This window comes from Archocentrus centrarchus, chromosome 11 (genome assembly GCF_007364275.1).
Source record: "Archocentrus centrarchus isolate MPI-CPG fArcCen1 chromosome 11, fArcCen1, whole genome shotgun sequence".
NCBI lineage: Eukaryota > Metazoa > Chordata > Actinopteri > Cichliformes > Cichlidae > Archocentrus > Archocentrus centrarchus.
The window spans coordinates 7,230,081-7,237,251 of record NC_044356.1 but is presented as its reverse complement, the minus strand read 5'-3'; the positions used below and the strand labels follow the sequence as shown (position 1 = coordinate 7,237,251).

The following is a 7,171-nucleotide window of genomic DNA, read 5'->3' as shown; positions in this document are numbered from 1 at the left end:
AATCTCCATCTTAAATGATCTCTCCTGGAATGATAACGCTCACATCTGCAGGTCCCTGAGGTCATGTAATCAGTTTGCTGTGCAGCATGAAGGGGTCAGAGCTTCTCCAGCGCTGACCTCCAGACTCTAAACCTGCTTTTGGGTAACTTTTTGTTTTAAAGCAAAGCAAATTTTAATTTAAAGCATTTTTGGATTGAAGTACTTTATGATCTTTATCTTGAAACCTGTTATTTAAATAAAATTGTAGTTTTACGGGTTTTTTAATTTTTTTAAGTAGCAAACTATTTTTATTATTCTGCTACTGGTTATTTCTCATGAAATTTACATTTCCGTCTTTATATATTTCTGTTTTATACTGAGATGATTTTTGCTTGTTTTTCCTGTTGGTCCAGCTTTCAGCTCGAGATACAAACATTTATATTCGTTTGTTTGATAAATGATTTGGTTTATTTCCAGGTGAGCTGCAGAAAAGGTGAGCAGCTTTGGAACACATGCTTCAGCCTGGAGCTTTTTTCACCCGGTTTTTATTGCATGCCTATCATGCCTAAGTTATTAAGGTGTTTCTGCCTTCCATTAAGCCAATTCACAATCATCTGAGACAGTCTGGAGCTTTTATTCTCATTTTTATTTGCTGATGTGATTAGAAATATGAGCTGAGCGGGGTTTGGGGTTTCGATATGATGCATTAAGACAGATTAAAGCCTATCATAGAAACATGAGGCTGCTGCGTTGCGGGTGGTAATCTAAGAAGCAGAGAAAGCGCACCGATCCATTTATTTCCTATTTACTATGAACACACATTTACAGTAAATGGCCCTTGCGCCATGGGGAGGGGTTTCCGTACTGACGATGCCGTGACATCACTGACCAGGGCTTTCCTCCATGACGTCAGGGGGCGGCGGGGCGGCAGCCAGAGGACGCGAGGCGAAGCGGAGCGAGTTGCGGAGATTAGAGTTTTAACGCTGCGCTCCGGAACGTAGGAAGACCAGAGTCGGCCGTCACCTGCCAGGAGACCCGCTCCCGATCCCGAGAGGACCGAGAGGCGGGCACGGTAACGGACGGCGGTTCAGAAACGGCGTCTGAGCAAACACAAGAGCACCGAAGCGGCTGCCGCATCGCTCCCCAGCCTCTCCCGTGGAAGAAATCCGGTCCTGAGCAGGGTAAGTGGCCGGTGATGAACCCTCTGCTGCTTGTCAGACATGTCACGGATTTCAGTGCCTCCCTTTAGATGTGAATAAACGTGGCTGTAGAGGAGGAGATCAGTTCGTTTCTGAATGATCATCACAAGCCTGATAGTCACAGGTGAGCCCAAAGCAGACCACCCACATTTTTATTACAAAATGGAAAAATCTCAAACATGTAGGCAGTTAAATGCGGGGAGGATGAGCCCAGCTGCTGCAGTGGAACCCTGAACTATAGAAGCAGAAGCTCCAAGTCATCCTGTGAGTTTAAACGCTGCCCCGGCTTTCCCTTTAAAACACAGTCCTGCCTGATCCGCCACTCCCCGGTCACTCTGCTCTGAGGACACTGTGTATTTTCCATAAAGGAAAAGAAAAATGCATTAAACATGACCGTGAAAAAGGAAGCTGGAGACTGAACTCTTACATGATGATGATGATAAAACGCAGAGTAAGTGGAGGTGTTATAAAAGCTCCTCAAACACTCCTCGGGATATTTTTTTATCTTTGAGGGCTTTACTTCAGTTTCAGGACATATTTGCAGAATCTCTGGGGTGTGGTGACCATTACCTAACCGGCTGCCTTTGTAGATATTATAAATCAGATAAAGAGTTATAATGACAGGCTTCAGTTGTGATGTTTGTGGTGGGAGCTTTGTGCCACATTGCCATATAGTTATTTGGTATCCCTGTAAATGATGTTTAAAGGCTTAAAGAGGAACTCTTTAATTACCGTGTTGGTTTTGGTGAATGACGCCTGATGTGGTAGATTTGCTTAGATTATGAGGGTGTTTCTTTTTCTTTTCAATCATCCCTTAAATCATAAATACTAATATTTGCTGAAGCATGACCAGAGTACCGGTGAGTCAGCACGATGAGTTTGTTTTGATTCATTGGAGGTGACACAGGCCTGACAGAGATCTCAAAGCTGAAGTCTGTCTGGTTTGTATGACTGACATCTCAAAATCATCCTCACGTTATATCCAGACTTTATGCCGCACCTCAGCCCATCTGAAACAAGCTGCTTTAGTTTCTCTGCCTTTAAGCCAACTTTCTTCTGATTGGCTAGCCCTCACAAACAGAAGGTATGAACGCCAGGTGGGCGGAGCTGCTGCGATGGATGAGTGTTTTTGAGGTGTACATACACTCACCTCGTTTCTTTGGCCCATTGTTCATGTTTATTATGCAGCAAAATATTTACAGCATATAATAAGGAAATACATAATAACAAACTGGATGCACCAATTAGTACTTTGTAGATACTATTTATTAGCCCTCCCACAGCATGATGATTAATTTGAAAAGCCAGTGCTGTTTTAGAGGGTTTATATTTTTTAATGCCAGATTTTGAATACCTTTCTCTGTCCTAGCAAAATATAATAATTCCCATTGTTTTATTTCTGAGTTAAGTCATATTAATTTTATCAGTTAACCAAAAAAATAAAAATAAAAAATGGCCAAATACCAGTTTACATCACTGTATAACAGATATATAATTAATGAAGCTGAATACAAATTTGTGGTAGCAAAAAACCCAGCAACGCATAATTAACATAGTTTATCCTCTAGAGGGCGCTGACTTTTTTTTTTTTTAATCTGTATAACGTTTTAAAGTCAGTCTAATTTGTTCCGTGTTTTCTCCATGTTCTCCCTGTGCTCTCACCGTGTTTGTGTGGGTTTTCTGTAGGGACTCTTGATTTAAGCTTATTGGTGTTTGTTATTCATACACCAATAAAGTTTTTTTATTTTAACTCTACTGTGGTTGTAGATCAGTGAAACTGGGCTGTTATAATTTGATTTCATGGACTGGTCAAATGGGCCTGTAATCAGTGTGTTTAATGAGATCAGTAGAATGCAGTAGAGTGCAGTAGAATCCAGCATACCTGATTAGTGCAGCACTAAAAATAAAGAGATGTCAAATACTACTTTAAACACATCCAGTTGTGAATAAACTGAACTTTTAATCACAAACTTCTTGGTGTTGAGCTTGTTAGCTTTAAATGTTTTGTTATAAATGTGTTTGCATTTTGAGCTGGAAGCATTTGCAGACGTGTTTTAGGACACACGCAGCTATAAAACATCAGTCAGAACATTTAACAGTTTTGGCTTTTTCACAAAGGTTTTTAGAGCAGTAGGTGGGGGTGTGGTGTTATCTGACCCAGAGTGTGTTAAGAAGAGCATATTTGCTAAAGGATGTGAGGTTTTTCTTCTCTAACACTATATTTGGGGTTACGTGTGAGACCATTACCTCATCCTCAGAAGCTTCAGGTTCCTGTGTGATTACGAGTTTCAGGTTACAGACAATAGCCGGGAATTACACACTGTCAGATGGACTGTAGTGTGTGTGTGTGTGTGTACTGTTTCCTCCCTGAAACCTGAATCCACTCATTCAATTTACTATTGCTGCCCCCCCGTGCGTGCCTCTGTCTGTCTGTGTGTGTGTGTGTGTATAGGCGCTCAGAGTTTGCTCAGTGACTGCAGCGGCTGCTGGCCTGACATTAAACATTCAACAGCTCAGCAGTATGGCTCCTCTAATTATAGAAGCTCCAGTCTGATTCTCTCTACCTCCACCTTCTACTGCATCGCACTGGACTCTCAATGTACTTCCTCTGTGTGTGTGTGTGTGTGTGTGTGTGTGTGTGTGTGTGTGTGTGTGTGTGTGTGTGTGTGTGTGTGTGTGTGTGTGTGTGTGTGTGTGTGTGTGTGTGTGTGTGTGTGTGGGAGAGGTGTTAATGAGAGTCAGTGGGAGAGAGGAAACTCAAACTCTCCATTTGTGTACCCATCTGCCTCCACTGTCTGAATCCCTTAAGAATATCATTTTAAATGTTTCCAAATAGATGGATATTAGTCATTAAGTCAGTATTTGTGGTAACTTTATTGAGAAGGGGCTCTCCTTTGGTAGTCATTTCTTATAAATCGCAGTTATTACTCATCGCTAGAGTTGCTTTCATTGCTCACTTCTTTGCACATGGACTGAATTATAGAAAATATCCAGTTTAATTGTAGATAGTTAGACAATGGATTTGTGCATGGCTTGGCCTTTAAAAAAACACAGTCATTTTTAAACATTTTTCTTTAAAGGCCAAATAATCAGTCAGTTCATTTGGAAAGGTAAAAGAAAATCAGGCTTGATTTAAGTCGTAACCTTTGTGCCCGTTTTTGTCTTGTTAGTTTATGTTTAGATAATAAAGAATATTTGGCTTTCAGTAGCTCTAAAGCTTTTCTGTTCCTCACATTAAAAAGCTTTTTTTTAGCCTCTGAGTTACAGAGAGACAAAATAAACCAAACTCTGGACTCAGAGAGGGAACTAACCACAACAATACTAACAAAAATCAACTATAGATATACTGGAAATACCCTTATAGTTTCATTTAGGTTGAATTTGTCGTCCCTTCCAAGCATGAGGAAGCTTTTTTTTGTTGTGACAGGATCAACATGAAATGCTGTGTTTCTGTTCTGAGCGTCACAAATCCCTGACAAATACTGCCGACATCAGAGTTGTGAAAAACTACAAAGAATCAAAACTAAACTAGAACTACCAATAACTACTGACTACTACTGGAAACTCAGTCAAACTGAACTAAATTAAATCTAAGAAATAAAACCTTTTGGCTCAGTTTTGGTCTCCACCACCATGTGAGCTGTTAGCTCCACTGTTAGCACCAGCTGCAGGTCAAAAACAAAGAGCTGAAAGAAGCTAAAACTCTCTGTGGAGGAGAGGGGAGCATTAAACTATAACACCTTTAAGCCTTTATATCACATCTGAACACATTTAACCAAAAAGAATCATATAAAAGAAGCAAATAATAAAATAAATCACAGGTCTGCTGTTCCCCAGAGCCCAAACTATCAGATCAGCCATATGACAGTAATAGCTCCTGAAACATATTATTTGGCATCGGTAACAGGCCGATGAGACAGATGGATACAAAGATTAGAGACACAGACTCAATGCAACATGAATAAAGTGCTGATGTGGAGCGTGGCCAACAGTGTCATCCAGTTCCAGAGAAAAAGGGAGTGGGACCAGTATCAATAGACATCCCAGCTTCATACGGGCGAGTCAGATGTTTGATTCTATTCAAATTCATGTCACATGCACTTTGAGGCATTATGTTTTTACCTTGCTGTGATCAGGTAACCTTTAGATTTTCCTTTCTTTATTAATCAAACCTCATTTCTGTTACTCGAGAGTTTGTCATGTGTGTTAAGATGTTCCCGTCACCTCCTTTCTGTCTCTCTGAGGCTGCTGAATTTCTTTGAGGTTTCAAAATTCAGTCATATATCAATCATTAATAAAGGAAGCAAAAAGCTTAGTGTGAACCACATTTGACAAGCTGTTTGTTTAGTTCTCTGGGGAGAGGCTTATATAAACACACACACGCACGCACACACACACATACACACACACACACACACACTCTCTATCTGACAGTGTGTGCGCGCACTGGTTTCCAAGGAAGAGGTTGCATGTGCAGCTTTTCCACAGAATGATATGTTATCAGTGATATCACCCAGCTCATTCTGCTTTGCTTATAAAATAAAACGGTTGTGAAGATCATGTGACGCTCAGCAGAAAGTGCTTTTTGCAGAAACGCAGCAGTGACGTCATCTCTCTCTGAGGCCCGTCTTTCACTTAAAAGTCTTACAGTAAACTCGCTCTTCGAAGTAAATGTCGATTTTCTTTTGATCGCAACTTAAACAAAAGTGAAACAGTTTCATTTTTTTCAGCCCACGCCGAAAAAAATGCCACCAGATCTTTCCATCACTTGGTTTGTGTTTGTTGAGGTGTGGCTGATTATGAAATAAGGACGTAAAGAAGACTCAAAAAGTTCCATCCATCAGTTTTCTGGTGTGAAATAATCGCTGTATTTGACCGAAAAAGATTTGACTGTGGTGACTTTATTGTTGTAAACATTTAAAGTAGCTTTTTAAAGGACATTTACTGAACATGTGGAGTCCCGGATCCACGGGGGGGGACTAACCGTCTTCTGTGTACAAAGAGCCGACACCCCCCCCCCCCCCCCCCCCCCCCCCCCACCTCACGCTTCATGTGAAAAACACATAAAACTGTGATAAACATGATGTTGAAACAGTTTGTTTTTTTGTAAAAACTTAAACATTGAATCATTATCACGTCTGTGGCTGATTATGAAAGTGCAACCACATGTCAGATAGGTTTCTTTAAACTTCGGCCGTTGGGGAAAAGTCATAAAGAAGTGTCAAGAAGGTAGCAGGTAATGCTGGCACGCCTGGTTAGCAACCTGCATTCATGGTCTCTGCAAACCTGAATCCAGACTTCTTGGACGGGCTGCACCGCGCCGCGATCCCTGCCGTTTGTCAGTTAAAGAGTTGGAGTTGTTATGAAAGGAGAAACTATCCACAGAGCCCAAAACAGCTCCTGTACCTGCCTGTAAACATGCTCTTTGATGCTGAAAATGTAACATAGGAGTCAGTGGGGATTGACTCCCTTCTGGAGCCTGCCTCCAGTGGCCACTAAAGGAACTGCAGTTTCTGGCACTTCCCTGTTGGCTTTGTCATTAAGCCCTGGAGGCTGCCAGGTGGGAACAGCCCTGATATACATACCACAGGTGGAGCAGCATCGTTTTTGGCATGACTCCCATGAAGAAGTAAAAGCATAATGACCCATATAGTCAGCTACTTTTATGTAACCTTCATATCTTTTATATAAAGCCATCTTTTAAAACTGGTCATATGATTTTTTTTTTTTGTCATAATTTTATGGATTTGTGTGTAGCCTCCTCAGAGTTGTGGTTGCTCTGCCCTCTGCAGAGTGAGCCACACAACATGAAACAAACCTGGAGGCAAACAAGTTATTTTCACTCACTCTGACCACAGTTCTCTTTAATACATCCAGACTGAGGCCTGAAGTGAGCTTCAGGTCGTGGGCTTCGTGAATTAATTTAAAATAATTTTCTTTGACCTCTCTTCTTATGAAGGAACATTTAGACACTGATGGTGGGGGTGTGCTGG

General features: G+C 41.2%; 1 protein-coding gene across 1 annotated transcript in view; it reads left to right on the top strand.

Moving 5' to 3' along the window:
* Window positions 1-934: 934 nt before the first annotated feature.
* rnf19b (ring finger protein 19B) overlaps window positions 935-7,171 on the top strand; it is a 38,785-nt gene continuing 32,548 nt past the window's right edge. Inside the window, exon 1 of the mRNA XM_030741150.1 lies at window positions 935-1,160. The gene's annotated coding sequence lies outside the window, so the exon portion shown is untranslated. The remainder of the gene's footprint in view (window positions 1,161-7,171) is intronic.